At 35.4% G+C, this 15,591-nt stretch overlaps 1 long non-coding RNA gene across 1 annotated transcript in view; it reads right to left on the bottom strand.

The window, feature by feature from the left end:
* Window positions 1–15,591, bottom strand: part of LOC128670716 (uncharacterized) — a 47,133-nt gene that overhangs the window by 17,389 nt on the left and 14,153 nt on the right. The window contains exon 2 of the long non-coding RNA XR_008404789.1: window positions 6,778–6,871. This is a non-coding gene — a long non-coding RNA (uncharacterized LOC128670716). The remainder of the gene's footprint in view (window positions 1–6,777; window positions 6,872–15,591) is intronic.

Here is a 15,591-nt window from a genome sequence, read left to right as displayed (position 1 = left end):
GATTTGTATGCCTTCCAAAGAACAGACGTCACTAAACTAGAAAGAGCAGAAAATTCCACATTTTTATTAGTTAATTCAAAATCAAAGTTATTTAGTGAAGTATGTGATAATGCTAATTTATTCTAACTGTAATTGTTTGTATAACAATTCTGAACATTTCCAAAGATCAAATGCAATTATGGACCAGCCTTTATCCAGTAGCTTTTAGTGTCCCTGTTCGTAATCTCGGGAATGTGCTTAATGAGATGTTTCGGAAGTCGCGCCGGGAGGCGAGCATTGTCTCAGGTGTTTAGGTGTCAGTGTCGGAGGTATGGGTACGAGATGACTCTTTTGGGAGCTTCACGTTATAATGCAGAGATAATTTGAGCTTGATGTAGCTGAATTTGGCATTTTTTTCTACAATATTCTTAAACAGGTTCCCCTGCTTAAGATAGTTAAAATACAACTTAAAAATGAACTGAGTTTCGTTTAGAACCATATTGTTCAAGAGAGTTCAATTAAACATAAGAGAAAAATTAAATAGACCTTATCAAATCTGCCACAATTGGTCAGTAAATCACAATTTGTTATCGTGTAGTTCCATTTAAAAATTGAATTTTTAAAATTGGATTATGATCCCTATTTTAAGCAAAAGGTTTCTGCATTATACCATTTACATTTAAAATTCAAATCAATCCTGTATTAGTTTATACGAAGGCCTCCGAAAATGTCCAAAACAAAAGCCAAGTGCAGTCCAGTCCAATTCTGCTGACAAACAATAAGGCAGCAAAAAAGTCAACGGGGGCTCAGACAATGTCTGGTCCGCGGTATCGGCTGGTTAGGAATTTATTGCGCCGAGCACGAAATAAATAAGCGTGGTATACGAGAACTTGGTTGTGGGATTGATCTCAGACATCAGCTGTCTGTAAACGACGCTACAGGATGCTGATGTTTACTTCATAGCCAGGCTATGTCTTTTGCCAGTCAGATACTTACGTTGCCTGGAAGCAAATTACCCTAAATATTTTGGCAAGCTTATATGCCAAAATATTTAGGGTGTACTTTAAACTATTTTGTTCTAAATATTAAGGCTACCTTTTTCCTCCAAAGAAACTGAGCTACTGTTTACTACTAAAGTGGCAAAAACCTTCAATATGTACTTATTTATATTTTGTTTTTATTAGTGTTGTGAATCCTTGTTTTTACTTTACTATACTAATACTCTAGTATAGCTATACTATATATAATAATATAAGAACTATACTATATATAGTTAGGGAAGTTTGTCTAAGGCAAATATTGTGAATATGAACTGAACATCCTGTAGGCATGCGCGAGAGCACGCGAGCAGCCAGTTAATGGCACCGTATCGCAGCATAACTAACACATCCTGTGGCTCAGGACTTGACTACCGTTTTTATAGCGCTTGTATGTATACCCTGTATACCTTCTCTTGTCAGTCCAAGATCACTGTCTTGTTCGCTTTTTGTTTTTCCAGTTAGCAACTGAATTGAATATATGCTGCCTATTCACTATCGTGATTGACAGCTGGCGAGGAAAGTCTGATAAGTTTTCTAACCAATTTATTTTGTGATGATTAAATGAGATGCAATACTATGAGTTTGTGTTGTCGCTGCGAGTTTAGTCATTTTAATAGTAAGAAACTAATGCTCTTTCGATAAATTAGTAAATGATATTTACCAAGTTACGATTTACTACTTTTTATTATGTAAATTTTTTGAAAATAACCTTAAAAACGATTGCAGATTTCACGACTAAACTTTCACCCTACACGTGTAAGATAAACTCAATACTATCATAAAGGAGCCTACCCAAGACGAAATTCCTCTACAAATTGGCACCCAGTGAAGTGTTAAGGCCCTTTGCGGGCCAAAGGTCATCGGTAATTAAGATCCCTAAGCAATCAGCCCGTCTGTGATTGGCTGCAATTTGTGAGGCGAGATCAAAGAGCGAAAGGCGGTGTCGCTTGTCAAATGGAATATTTGAAAGGCCGTTTGAAGTCCGAATATGTCGGGTCGGACGGGATAGTTTGATTTTGTTTGTACGGATTCGCCTTATGTAGGGGTGATACAGTTAAGAGAATATAGCGATGAAAGGGTGGATCCTTGCGAAAGGCTGTATGATATATAGGAAGTTTTAGGTAGCTCAGAACAGGGTAGGCTCAGCTCAAAAAAGGTAAATGAAGAAACAAAACGTTAAAATCTCAGAAACAGTTTTGAAATAGTTTGAGAGAATGAAATTAGTTATGCTTTGGGGCTTCGCTCCTATGGAAATACCCTATTTAGTTGACGGATTTTAACTAGGAATACCTGGTTTAAACCTGTCCGTCATCTAATAGTTTTTACATGATCGAGTAATAAATATATTCACACAAATCCAAATAAACTATAACTAGACAAAATATGCCCTTTATTATATAAAAGACATATTATGTCGAATAACAACAAATATGTAATATAAATATCCAGACCGATTTCGGCTACAGCGACTTGGTATCTGGCTTCACTGCAGGTCCTCCGACATAAACAAATATGTAACCACACAATTACCACTAATATAAATACCAGTAATATTTGAAACAATTCACGCCATATCTCTCCAGGGTATATGACCTCTTAACACTTCCATCTCGGACCCTGCGCCCGAATGAAATCTAAATAGGTATTAAACAGGCTTTATCTCGCTCCTCAGATACTAAGGCTTCGGCCAAATGTCTTGGGGTGTAAATAACCCTTTGCAATAGTATGTCGTTTGCACAGTTTATATTTGGCGAGTAACTCATACTTACACTAAAAACATAAGCTAATTCTAATTAGAAGTTGTCTAATACAGGCAAGTATAAAGTGTACGTCAATAAATTTATAACTTTTTGGTAGCCTAGTGTCCCATTGCCGGACGGAAATAAAATAATTTCTAAAGTTGGTGATTTTTTAGATATTCACACAGGGAATAGCCTGAAACTTTATATCCTCCCGTGGATGTCGTAGGGGGCGACTAAGGAATACATAACCTTAGCAGCTAATGGGCAACAATCCCAAGGTTGGCTGACGTCAAGCAGGCAGCCGATAGTTCAAAACTTTACGATCTATTTTTACGCTAAGGCGTAGTTTGTGTTTTTCTGCTCAGGTTCAAGTTAACGTCAAATTTGACGGTGCAACTCAACCTGTATGTTTATTCTAAGTAAACTTCAGTTGTTCAGCATGACGGCACTCGCCCGTTTACCTCGACTAGTGTAAATAGTTTCGGAGGGCGCATCATGGGGTGTAAATAACCCTTTGAAATAGTGTGTCGTTATCGAGGGCCGGGGTAATATCTTTTAGTATCTGCAAAACGTCTAATTTCGTAGAGGCTTAGACGGTATTCAAATCGTTAAGGAAATTTCTTTAAAAAATTACGAAAGCCTTGCTTAGCTTTGCTATCATCTTGTCAAGAGCCCTTTATCGTGGAAAAATATGATATAAATAAGTACATACAAAGAATATAATTTAATTTAAAAAAAAGGTAAGTCATGTAATACTGAGAAAAAAGAAAACTGATTCAATTAAACAAATTATGATTTTGCACATATAAATGTACCCAGAAAAGAAGTATTTTTATCCTAAAAATTTATACAACAATTTACAATAGACACATCGCTGTGAAAATCTACAACCACCTTTTTTGAAGTAGGCTAAAGCAGCCACGTCGATCAATTACCATACTCGTGCATCTTTTTACATTCCTTTTTAACCTTTGTAGATAATGTTTTTTGTAACAAGCCTCCCCCTCCCCCCGGAGCTCTAGGGAGGCTCCCATTTACTCATACGTACGACTAGCTACGTTACGATCGTTACTTTAAATCTATGTTTTGCTCAGCTTTCATAGCAGAATAATGGTATCGATTCTGCTAATGTCTAATCAAAGTGATATTTCCCCAGTAGTGCCTTTTGCACTGTATATACGAACTAGTAAAGTATTACTTCTAAAGAGCTTTGCGAACAAATTTTCAGCCTCATTCGCGTGGATACTATTGACCCGGGAAGGTACTTTACATCTGAAATTCTCACGATGTGTGCTATCCAGAATATATTCCTCCAAATCCTGAAATCCATTTATAATAGATTTTGAGTGACTGAGTAACAAACGTCGTCACATATCTAACTTTCGCGTTTATACAAGGAATAACACAGTTCTCATACATTTTTCCACGCCTCCAATTTGAAGGTAAAGTCAAAGTGTTTTTCAAGTTGTTGATGATATAATAAACACCAAAATTAAAGACGTGAATTACAATATCACAACGCAAACCAGCCTACAAACTTGGCGGGTTCTCACAAATTACCAAACCGCATACATGCGTCTGAATCTTTGGAGAAACGTAAATGTGTAATCAAGACCTCAAGTGTTGCTCGTGTGTGGGAGAGCTTAGGGTGTTAGACGCCGGTTAGCGGGGACCCTGTGTGTGGGAGAAGTCATACGTGATAGCGATATTGATTGTTTGTATATAAATATTCAACTTATTACTTATGTAGTAAAAAATATAAAAGCCTATTTCTATGTAGAAATAGGTTGAATATTTCTATACAAATCAAAATATTTAAAATTTAAACTTTTTCCTGTCGATTTGGCAGTAATATCAGTTTGGACTACCACTTCATAATCTTTTAGTGTTTATTTATTAAGTAGGAGGAATAAAAAAGATATCTATTAAAGTTGCATTATGAAAAATGAGAAATGAAATTTGCCTGGTCCTTGAAGAAAGGGCAAATACAAAAAGTTCTGGCTTGATGTCCTCAAAAAGGTTATGCGTGTGAATAATCTTACAACTAACCCTGCCGAAGTGATGTGATCTGGAGAATAATAAGTTGGAAAGTAGATGAAGAGAGACAGACAAACTGAGTTATAACGTTGATTTTCAGAAGAAATCACTTTTGCTATTTTAAAACTCATGTAATCTAGACACCGCTCTTCTGTCTTAGCAATCCGCTTCCGCTACTAGCTCACGACTTGGCTCGCAGATAAAGCTATTTAGTACTCCGCAGTTGATTCTCCTTCGCTCGTGAATTCTCTGTAATTGTTACACTATTCGGTCTTAGCAATCCGCTAATGGCGATTTAAGATCATGTTCTTTTGTTTGCTAGCTAGGTTTTCTTTGTGCTCGCATGAACTGCCGTTTGGGATTGAATATTGGTACGCGCATGTAAATTATTTGTATCGTTACACTTGTTACTTTATTGTATCATTTTAATATAAAGCACAAATTTTCCGATCTTGATTACAATAAGGAAATTAGGTAATACATTAATTTAGTTTTTACTTATATACCTATTTATCATGTTTATTATTATGTTGTGTGAGTTCAAGTAAAAGTTTGTGTTTAGTGTTAATATTCTAATGCCTCCCATTAGAATATTCCACTCATCCATTCGACGATAAAAGCCTTAATAGCTGAGAGTTTATTTTCAGCGGTCTTCTAGGTATCGTAGCCGAGAACACGATGCTTTCAGATCGATTTCTTTCCATCGTGTATTCATTTACTACATTTATTTATAGCAATATCTCGTCTCCTGACCTCTCCCTTCCAGATCGAGAATTATTGCGTCTTATCTGAGACAAGTCGACAACGCGACGACTCTCGTCCTTACACTCCGATATCTCTGCAAAATTATTTCGGCAAACTTTACCTAACGGTTCAACACCCTTAACAAAATATTAAACTACAATTACACGAAATTCAACTTTAGGATATAGATGTTAAAGTTCATTTTGTAATGCAACAGATATAGGCTTTTAAGACACATGATTAGTGAAAAGCGGGAAACTGGAAATCATTTGTGAATCTCGAAAGGGACAGGTGATGTGATATTATGCAAATGTCCCGCGCGCGACAAGGACGTAGATACGTCTGAAGTTCAGTGGAAATTTATTCTCGGATGAAACGATTTATTACAAAAGCGTTGAGTAGGTAGGTACTTGAAATTAATTACACTAAGTTTTGCTTTCATTTCGCCCCATTGTCTGACGCTGGTTTCGGCGCGCTGTTTTTTGATGTTCTGATTTGAATACGCGATGTCTGATGGTAGCCTTTAATTTGTTTATAATTGGTGGAGTTGTAGGAAGTCCACCAATGATTGACATATAATAGTTTTTAGTTCACCAATGGTTGACGTAACTTTGGATAGTTTTAAAGTTTTATCTTTAGCGGACTTTGGGTTCTTACGCTCTATGGCTGAGGAAGAAACTAGGAATCTGTAAGCTATTTATTCTTGTAGGTAATAATACTGTGATGAGATTCGACCTTTGGATGGATCCGCTTGTAGTTTAGTAGTTTGGATGTTAATGGTGGCATAAATATAAATAAATAAATATATTAGGACAAATCACACAGATTGAGCTAGCCCCAAAGTAAGTTCTATACTTGTGTTATGGGATACTAATTCAATGATACTATATTTTATAACAAATACATATATAGATAAATATCCAAGACCCGGGCCAATCAGAAAAAGATCATTTTCCATCATGACCCGACCGGGTATCGAACCCGGGACCTCTCGGTTCAGTGGCAAGAACTTTACCACTACGCCACCGAGGTCGTCATGGTATGGTAGCATAATTCTGTTTATGATAAGATAGTCTTATGCATCTAGACAGACATTGCAATGGACGAGAGGGCGGTAGATAAATACTCGTATTTAAGGTATTCTTTAAATAAGTATTGCGGATAATTTATTACATATTTCTCCTTATATACTTATATAACTATATCACCAACTATAAAGGCCATCGGTCAAGCACCTCAAGACGGTACCGTGACCGGCCTTCCGGCTCCGGCGCTGCTCGCTTCCGACCCGTGACGTCACTTCCGCCGCAAGTGACGCACTTCCGTCCTCTGAAACCAAGGCATTATGTGTAACACGGGTGATTTGCTTTGATATTCCAAGTTAGATGTAGCATACATAGTTCATTATAAAAAGTAACATAGAAAATTAGGCAAAAATATATATTGTTATATCATACAATCCCAATTAACATTACAAAGGCGAAAGTTGTGAGTGATGATGTGTTACTGGACGTTATTTTGATGAAATTTGGTAAACAAATCGTCCCGGTATAGCACATAGATTTTAATCTTAAAATTGTTTCAGGACAGGAGCGAAGGGTAGAGTATTTTTTTCGGGAATATTATTTTTCTTAGTCAAGAATTAACTAAACAAAAATGGCGGATGCACATAAATAAATACAAAATACCGCTCATATGGCTTGCTCTAAGTTATGAAACCACAAAGCTTGTATGAACTAACAAACAAATATAAACATGCCAGCGACGCTCTGAAAAACTATGATATATTCAAAACTTTTACATCCATAAATATATGAGGGCAAAGTTCAAAATTCAACCACAAATTTTACTGTAATTAGGAATTGCACCGATTCGAAATGCACCTTTGTCTATTTGTAATATTTTTCAGGGGCCATTTATATGTTGTACATAGCAAAACTATCTGTTTCTTTCTCAACTGTGCGTTTTCCTGGTGGCTTTCTCAGTCGGAGCCCATTGTCCGTTTTCCTAGTTATATTATTGATAAAATCAAGTTACCACTTCTTGAATTTGCCCTTCTTTGCCAAGGCCAGGCGGGAGCGACTTAGTCAGTCATTGGCCGTGGCCGGCAAGCGGCGCTCTCAAACACATTATTGATTGATCGATAAACTAAAATGTGTTTACCTATAGCTAAATAATTACCAGTGACCCCGCAACTAAATACACATATTATACAACATGAACCCTAAAAACAAAAGACTCCTGTTTTTAGGCAGTCGTATAAAAAAGTTGCCGACAGCGCCTAGTGGAAGTCATAAAGAACTATCGTGCATGATCAATAAAACAAAATATCTTCGCTATTAGTTACCGAGATTTCTCTACATCAAAATACGGACGTAACCGTAGCGTGCGGAGAAAGTGTAGGGGTTGCATCCCATGAATATGTATAAGGGAGGAGTAGGGGGTTGGGGGTGGCCTATAGAATTTGTAGTATTAAGGTTGATAGAAGTGCTGCTGTCTTTTATGTAAAAAGATTTGTCGCGCTGAGGCTCACTAAGAAACTGTCATAAGTTAATCAAGATCGAAAGGTCCAAGGTTCAAATACTACTCGTGCCACATGAGTTTGGTATAGTAGTTTTAATTCACTACCACTTGATTCCGGTGAAAAAGAATATCGTGAGGAAACCTTGTACACTGGTTGTCAGTTTAAGTTCACTAGTGTGTATGCGACTACTTGCCAATAAATGTCGGTAGGTAGTCGTAAGTCATGTCAGATGCCTTTAATAACATCTAACACTAGTTAGCAATTCACACATTCGAAAAAAGAAGCATCCAATACGGCTTGTCAGGATATCAATTCTATAGTATTTTTATTACAAATTCTGCGGCGGGAGGCAGACGACCGCGTGTAAATGGAAATTTCAAATAAAAATACCCCAAATATGAACACGATTGGAGTCGGTGTTGCGACACGTGTGATGTTAGGTTAGATTTCGTGTCGTTTTGCAATTAAACTCAGTTTTTGCCATTTGTTTTTTGTGTTTCATTGTTTTGTAATTTACATTTTTACAAAGTTGGATCCATCAATTTTGCTAAAGTCAATACTCTAGTTCGTTTCCTTATATTTTTTTCTATAATATCACAGCGTTTATTCACTAAACTTTTACAGGCACCATAATTTTTTTTAAATGTCTCCAGAAATGTTTTACGTTTGTAGTTTGTAGCTTTTGAGAAATTACTGTATAATATTAAAAAAAATAAATGAAGGTCGAATGTATGAATAAATATTTTGAATATTGAATTTTTAAATTTTGAAAAGGTTACGTTGCTTTTACACGTTGCTTGTTTTTAATAAATCCTTATTTTGCCACAAAAAGACAATTAAACTTATCACACCCCACTTTGCCGCCAGGCGTGAATCACGGTCCACTGATCTTTCAAACAGTATTAAAATTGAATAGAGATGTCGCTAATCAGTAAATAAGATCTTAACAATGTTCGCGCGTCCTGCATCTGTCAGTCTGTCTGGGACAAATTGCGTCTAAACTCCCATGACGCAGTAGTTGGCAGAGGGGGACGGAACGAGTCGGAATTTTTTATTATTATAATTTGTTTGATAACTGTGTTGATAGCAGATATGTCAAGAGGTGCAAATAATGCATTTGAAGCAATTATGATATTTATAAACACTAACATTTTCCCGCGGTTTCACCCGCGTAAGTTTCTCATGACAACAGATTTTCTTTCGTAATAAAAAAAAAAAACCTTTGTCCGTCTCCGTACTACTAACTTCATGTATTCAACATTTCAAGAGGATTGGTTGAGTTGGTAAAGAGTAATGAGGTAACAAATAAACTTACCTTTCGAATTTATGATATGCGAAGGTGGCATAATATATATATATATATATATATACATATATAAGCAGTTTCTCCTTTCTGTTTTATTTTTTTAAGTTGTCTTTATTGCCATTATCATTATTTAAAAGACTTACTTTGATAACAGAAATCATCTTCTAAATAAGTATAAGACAAAACGACAAATTGAGAAACTGGAACATAACTGAAATATCTTTCAAATAAGGGTCTTTTAAGACGATCCAAGGGTGACTACAACATATTTCCATCGTGTAAGGTACCATCTTAGTTTCTCTTGACCATGCAGACGGCAAATGCCAACCCTTTCTTTATCAATGCTTTAATGCTATAAGGGCAATGTTATAAGGGTTGTCAAGACAAACTTTCTGTATTGTAGTCAGAAAATATTTTAAAGACATTCGCCGCTAAAGATATATTTTACAGTTTACTGTTTTGTAACGTAATACTTCTCTTTGAATAATGAAAATTATTTTTCACAATTTATCAACTAATATTTCAGAGCAAATTAAACGGAGATGATTGCACTAAAGGAGAAAAATTTACAATCTATTTCAATTAAAATAGACGAGTAGAAGAGTTTAAAATATAATGAAGATTCGCTATATCGCAAACTTAAAAAATTTGCCAATTTAAAACTTCCTTGTCACAAATCTTAAAATTGATTGCTACTTCAAGCTACAGCGGAAAAATAAAGTTACCTCTGCAGAAACCATTACTCATGACGTCGAAACCATAGACTATAAAGACTCTGATAAAGAAGGCTAGAAGAGCCCTCGAGACCAGAGTCCAGAGGCTCCATTCGGCGCGGTCGTAAAACACACGCAAAAAACTGCTGAAGCAGTAGTTGTGGAACTAATGATATTAGTTGAGGTTAACTTGTATATTGAGTACTACTGGGCGGGTCAATGACTCAGATTTGGAAGAAACCCGATGATTTTTGATGTCAGAAAAGAGGGTTATATTATGGGCTATTATTATCGGCAAAGATATATTATAATTTGTAATTAAATTGTATGGAATCATGTCGGAAAACTAAATTGGCTGTCCATAAGAAAGTCCCAATACTACATTACCACTCCTTGATATATTTCAAATAGGAATAACAGTAAGCTACAAAAAATAAATAAATACCGACAACCGTAAACAACACACGCACCAACTAATCACTTTACATACTATACGTGACATAAATAAGGCCAACTAATTTCAGGTAAATATAGTTGTCAAAAAGTAATTAGTGGAACGAATAACGCACGCGCCGATTGTATCGCGGATTCCTTGAGGGATAAAGCAGTTATTCCATTGCTGTGTAAAAGCTATACTAACAATAGTGTATATGAAAAATACGAACCTGTAAATATATTAAACTATACCACTTTTAACATGCCGTTCATAAGTAATGGAAAATTGTGAAAAAGTGAACTAAGTATTGATTTTTTGGAAGATTTTTTGGTTTTCGTTTATCAAACCGTTTTAAGTTTGAAACGCGATACGTTTTTGATATTATGCTAATATTTTCTGGGTGAACTGTACTATATTGTATAGGATTGAAATCTTATAGATATAGATACCGACTAGCGTTAATAATATTGAGATCAAGTCGTCAAAATGTTGTGTTATAAATATCTTTCAAGATTTAAGTTACGTTTTTGTGCAATTTACATTAAAAATGAATACATGTATATAATCAGACGAGTGTACAGCGCAACAGTAGTGAACATAGCGATGGATAAGCACCTTAAGAGGCATTACCGTTGCTTCACATATATTTTGATTGTTTAGGAAAGAAATTATTTTCTTTCAAAGAGTTCTTACTTGAATGATTTGTATTATTATAACAATTGTATTTTATTATTTGTTTTGTATCGTTAATATGTGCGTGTTTACGTGCCATAAGATCTTTACTTTTTTAGTCATTTTTAATTAGAGTCAGAGACAACCTCGGTGGCGCAGTGGTAAGGTTCTTGCCACTGAACCGAGAGGTCCCGGGTTCGATCCCCGGTCGGGTCATGATGGAAAATGATCTTTTTCTGATTGGCCCGGGTCTTGGATGTTTATTTATATATGTATTTATTATAAAATATAGTATCGTTGAGTTAGTATCCCATAACACAAGTCTCGAACTTACTTTGGGACTAGCTCAATCTGTGTGATTTGTCCCAATATATTTATTTATTTATTTTATTTTAGAGTCATTTGTTTTACTATATAGTTTTTGATCACTATCATAAAATATTAAATGTGTAGTAAGTCGCTCAGAGCAACTTTGACGACCTCGGTGGCGCAGTGGTAAAGTGCTTGCCTCTGAACCGAGAGGTCCCGGGTTCGATCCCCGGTCGGTTCATGATGGAAAATGATCTTTTTCTGATTGGCACGGGTCTTGGATGTTTATCTATATATGTATATGTTATAAAATATAGTATCGTTGAGTTAGTATCCCATAACACAAGTCTCGAACTTACTTTGGGGCTAGCTCAATCTGTGCGATTTGTCTCTATATATTTTATTTATATTTATTTCTTAAATGTATCAATTTATCTATTGTTTCTAACATTAAACTAAAATAGTCAAAATCCTATTTCCTAGTAGAATGGGGAGTAAAGTCTTTTCCTATTTAGTTTTAAGTCAAAAGGAAGCACAATCGAGTTTTTGATGTTCACTTGCCATTAGCATAAGAAAATAAAGGCATAAAAAAGGGCAAAAGTCCAATCAATATCCCTCTGTACTTCAAAGTTATCTTTTTATCTACAATTAGGATTTCGACACCCTCGCCGTCAAAGGGCGTTCTCATCATACAGCTATATTGAGTTATCAACCCTGTAGATTAGTTCATACTTCCATACTCAAATCCTATCACACAAGCTGACGCCTTTGCTGGATACAAACTCCATTTTGGTTCACCGCAAAATAACTTGTTTATACTTACCATAGGAACTTTTACTACGACTATCCTCAAATAATTTTCAACCCTAAAATGTAGATGCTAAGTTCAAATTGGTTTGTGGCGTGTAGATGTTAATGGAACCGTGTCGAAGTGGGAATGGGTGTCCCCTACACACTGCCTCGCTAATAAGGAACTGCTAGGGAGGTATTTGTCAAAGGGACATAATTTTGTCCCTTTAAAACGTCCATAATGAGATGCATGATTCGATTATCTCTTTATTTCCACAAAGAATTATCGGTTTAGAAATTTCGGATTTAGAGATTAATTAAGATGGTTTGTTTTTAAAAATTTGCGGCGTTTTTTTGTTCTCAAAGTGAAGAATTAAGATTATATTCAAATTAATTTTTTTTAATAAACATTAATATGTTTTCTATTACGTACTTTATTTTAGCTATATTTTGAAATTAAAAATTACTAACATACATTAATAATCATAGTAAAAACATATGTAACAACACTGACAATAATTCAATTATTACATATTTCAATAAACTGTCAGTAATTACAAATGTTGAAAATGACAAAATGATTCTAATTTAGCTTACATGATGTGACAAAAACGTATATTATAATAATTTCATTAAAACTATTTAACTATTTGAAGTAAATAACCAGTCGCAGTCAGCGTTCCGCACTGAAGGGTTAACTAGTGACGTCACCAGCCGCGACCAATGGCAGGGGCCGTGTTAATTGCGTTCTTGTCAACTTATGATTTGCGTTTGTAGGGTTTCGGAGCTCCGTGATATATGTGTCTATATTTAGGATTTATTCGAAGTGAATTTTCCTTTGAAATAAATTTTTAGCAGGTAAATTCTTGACATTTTGAGACTAGTATAAGATTTAGTTCTATCAAACATAATAAGGAAATTCTACCAAAATTATGAAATATTTCTTTTTTCTATTTTACTAACTGTATAGTTTACATTAAGTAGATTTATAATTTTTTTCTTTTTTAGAGATAGGGTATGGTAAGGCTATATTTTTTAGATAAATGGTGTCCTGAAATCGCAGTTAGCATTATCATTTTCTTGAAAATCTTTATAGGCTTCACATTAGCAGAAAATTTTTTTTTTTTTTTCATAGCAGTCGAGCCTTGAGTTCGAAATGAACGCAATCTGTCGCTTACGCCGTTTCCGTTCGTCCCTTTATTTACATTTACCTTCACAAACAGCCCTCGTGAATGATTCGTCAGGAGTCAGTCAACCGTTCACTCGTGAAGCTATGTCCCCTGCAGACCCTACCTGCTATGTACTTCATATATTTTGTGTTGGCACAGAGCAATGATCACTGATATTGAATAGGCATTGACGCTGTTTTTGAGCGAAGTAAATGCGATTCTTCTTGACGAAAATCTATTTTTTAGGTTCGTCTCTTATTCTCGTTTTCCCGGTTCCTTTCACAGTCACAGACCAACTGAGCCCAGGGTTCCCTTTCTATCTTTTCTCCTCCACTGAGCACGGTAGACTGAGCTTCAGAATAAGGATGCTAGGAGCTTTTACTTTAATTGAAAACTTTCAGAGCATTGGCTCGCGGATCATCCTTGATGATCAAGCCAGCACATCTTGGGTTTGCCCCTTCTGTCAGGACCAGGCGGGAACAGCACAGCCTGAAATTTGGTCCTTACGTAATTTACTGGTCTACATAAGACATTACCATTATTGGCCATACTAGTGCATGCGGCACTCCTGGAGTTTGTCTGCTAGGAAACGGTCGTGAAGGCTATCGCAAATAGGTGAGTTCCTCACGAGGTCGACCTGCTTGAACTCACATATCCAGGACAGCGCTATAATTACCCTGACAAACAATTTCTACGCATCTTCAAATACCAGTCTGGATTCTGTTTAAATGTTTGCTTGTATAGACTTTATTTACCTATAGACTAGACAGGGAGGCTCGAATGATTCGCCAAGAGTCAGTCAACCGTTCACTCGTGAAGTTATGTCCCCTGCAGAACCTACCTGCTATGTACTATTAGCATAGACATCAAAGTTGAAGTGTGCAATACTTCAGGGATTTTGAGTTTATTGACAAAGAGCAAATAGTTAACAGACAACGAATGTTGTTTTAAAATTTTTACAAATATCTTTTTAATAGTTTATTTAGGTACTTTTCTAAAAGGTGTAAAGTAAATTTCTAATGTGAATTTATTTTAAACTTCTGTTATAACAGAGAAAGTTTTCTTCGTGTTTGAGTAAACTATTTCTTTTGATAAATATAATTTTTACGTTTTTTTTTATAGTATTTGCAATTAATGCTTGATTATAATTACGTATTACGACCATTATAATCAGCTTTTTGTCAGAATTCAAATAAGAGATGAATATATATTAACAATTAAAGTATATTAGTGCGTCGTTGCCGTTGTAAAAAGTTATGATTTTTTTTTTCAATGTTATCCGCTAGGTCAATCAAAATTGTCATTTGAGCGGTTTCCTGCTTACTTTCTCAGCGTCAAGGCTCGGAGCCTAGAGTACACTTAAATATTTGTCATTTCTGTAAGTAATATCTAGTTCTGGTAGTCATCTGTGACACGCGTCAGAATCTAACAATTCGCACTCACCCTCTGAAACCGGATAGTCTCTTGGTAATTAAGTAGCGATTTCATTTCTTGATGCATTTTTAAAAGGCTGACGGCTTTTTAATGGGCATTTTATGGTGACGGATCGGTTATTAAGTTTTTATGGCGGCGCGGGAGTGACAGATGGGATGTAGTTTGACACCAGATTTGAGGGACGCGCGGACAAATCGCGCGGTTGGTGTTTGCAGTGAAATATTGCTAAAAATTTAACCCATTGCTAAAATAAGGAAGTGTTAAATTTCACGATATTTTTGACTTGAAACAGTTTAAGTACGTGATTTTGAAAATAATGTCGTGATTTAAAGATTGTGTGGACGGCAACCGATGTCTAAAATATGTTGCCATTTTGCAATTATTTCCCAAGTTATATATTTAAAAAAAATATGAATGCTTGTTAGATTGTCTTTCATTCAGCTATGCTAGCAGCTATATGTAATTTTTGAGAATACTCGTATTTAATTTAAAAAAGTATATTGCTAAAACAATAAGTTCAGTTTACAATGTTATAAATGCGAAAGTCTGTCTGTTCATTTCACTGTCATAGCTATACCGCTTCAATTTTGATGAAACTTAAAACTACGATACTACGGCTAGGTTTTCTTTTTCAAAAATCAACCCTAAATGACTCTAATGGCATATAAAAATACACGTGGGAGAAACCGCAGGAAAA

The sequence above is a fragment of the Plodia interpunctella genome, chromosome 6 (genome assembly GCF_027563975.2).
Source record: "Plodia interpunctella isolate USDA-ARS_2022_Savannah chromosome 6, ilPloInte3.2, whole genome shotgun sequence".
Lineage (NCBI taxonomy): Eukaryota > Metazoa > Arthropoda > Insecta > Lepidoptera > Pyralidae > Plodia > Plodia interpunctella.
The sequence above is the reverse complement of the archived record's forward strand: the minus strand, read 5'-3'. Positions and strand labels throughout refer to the sequence as shown.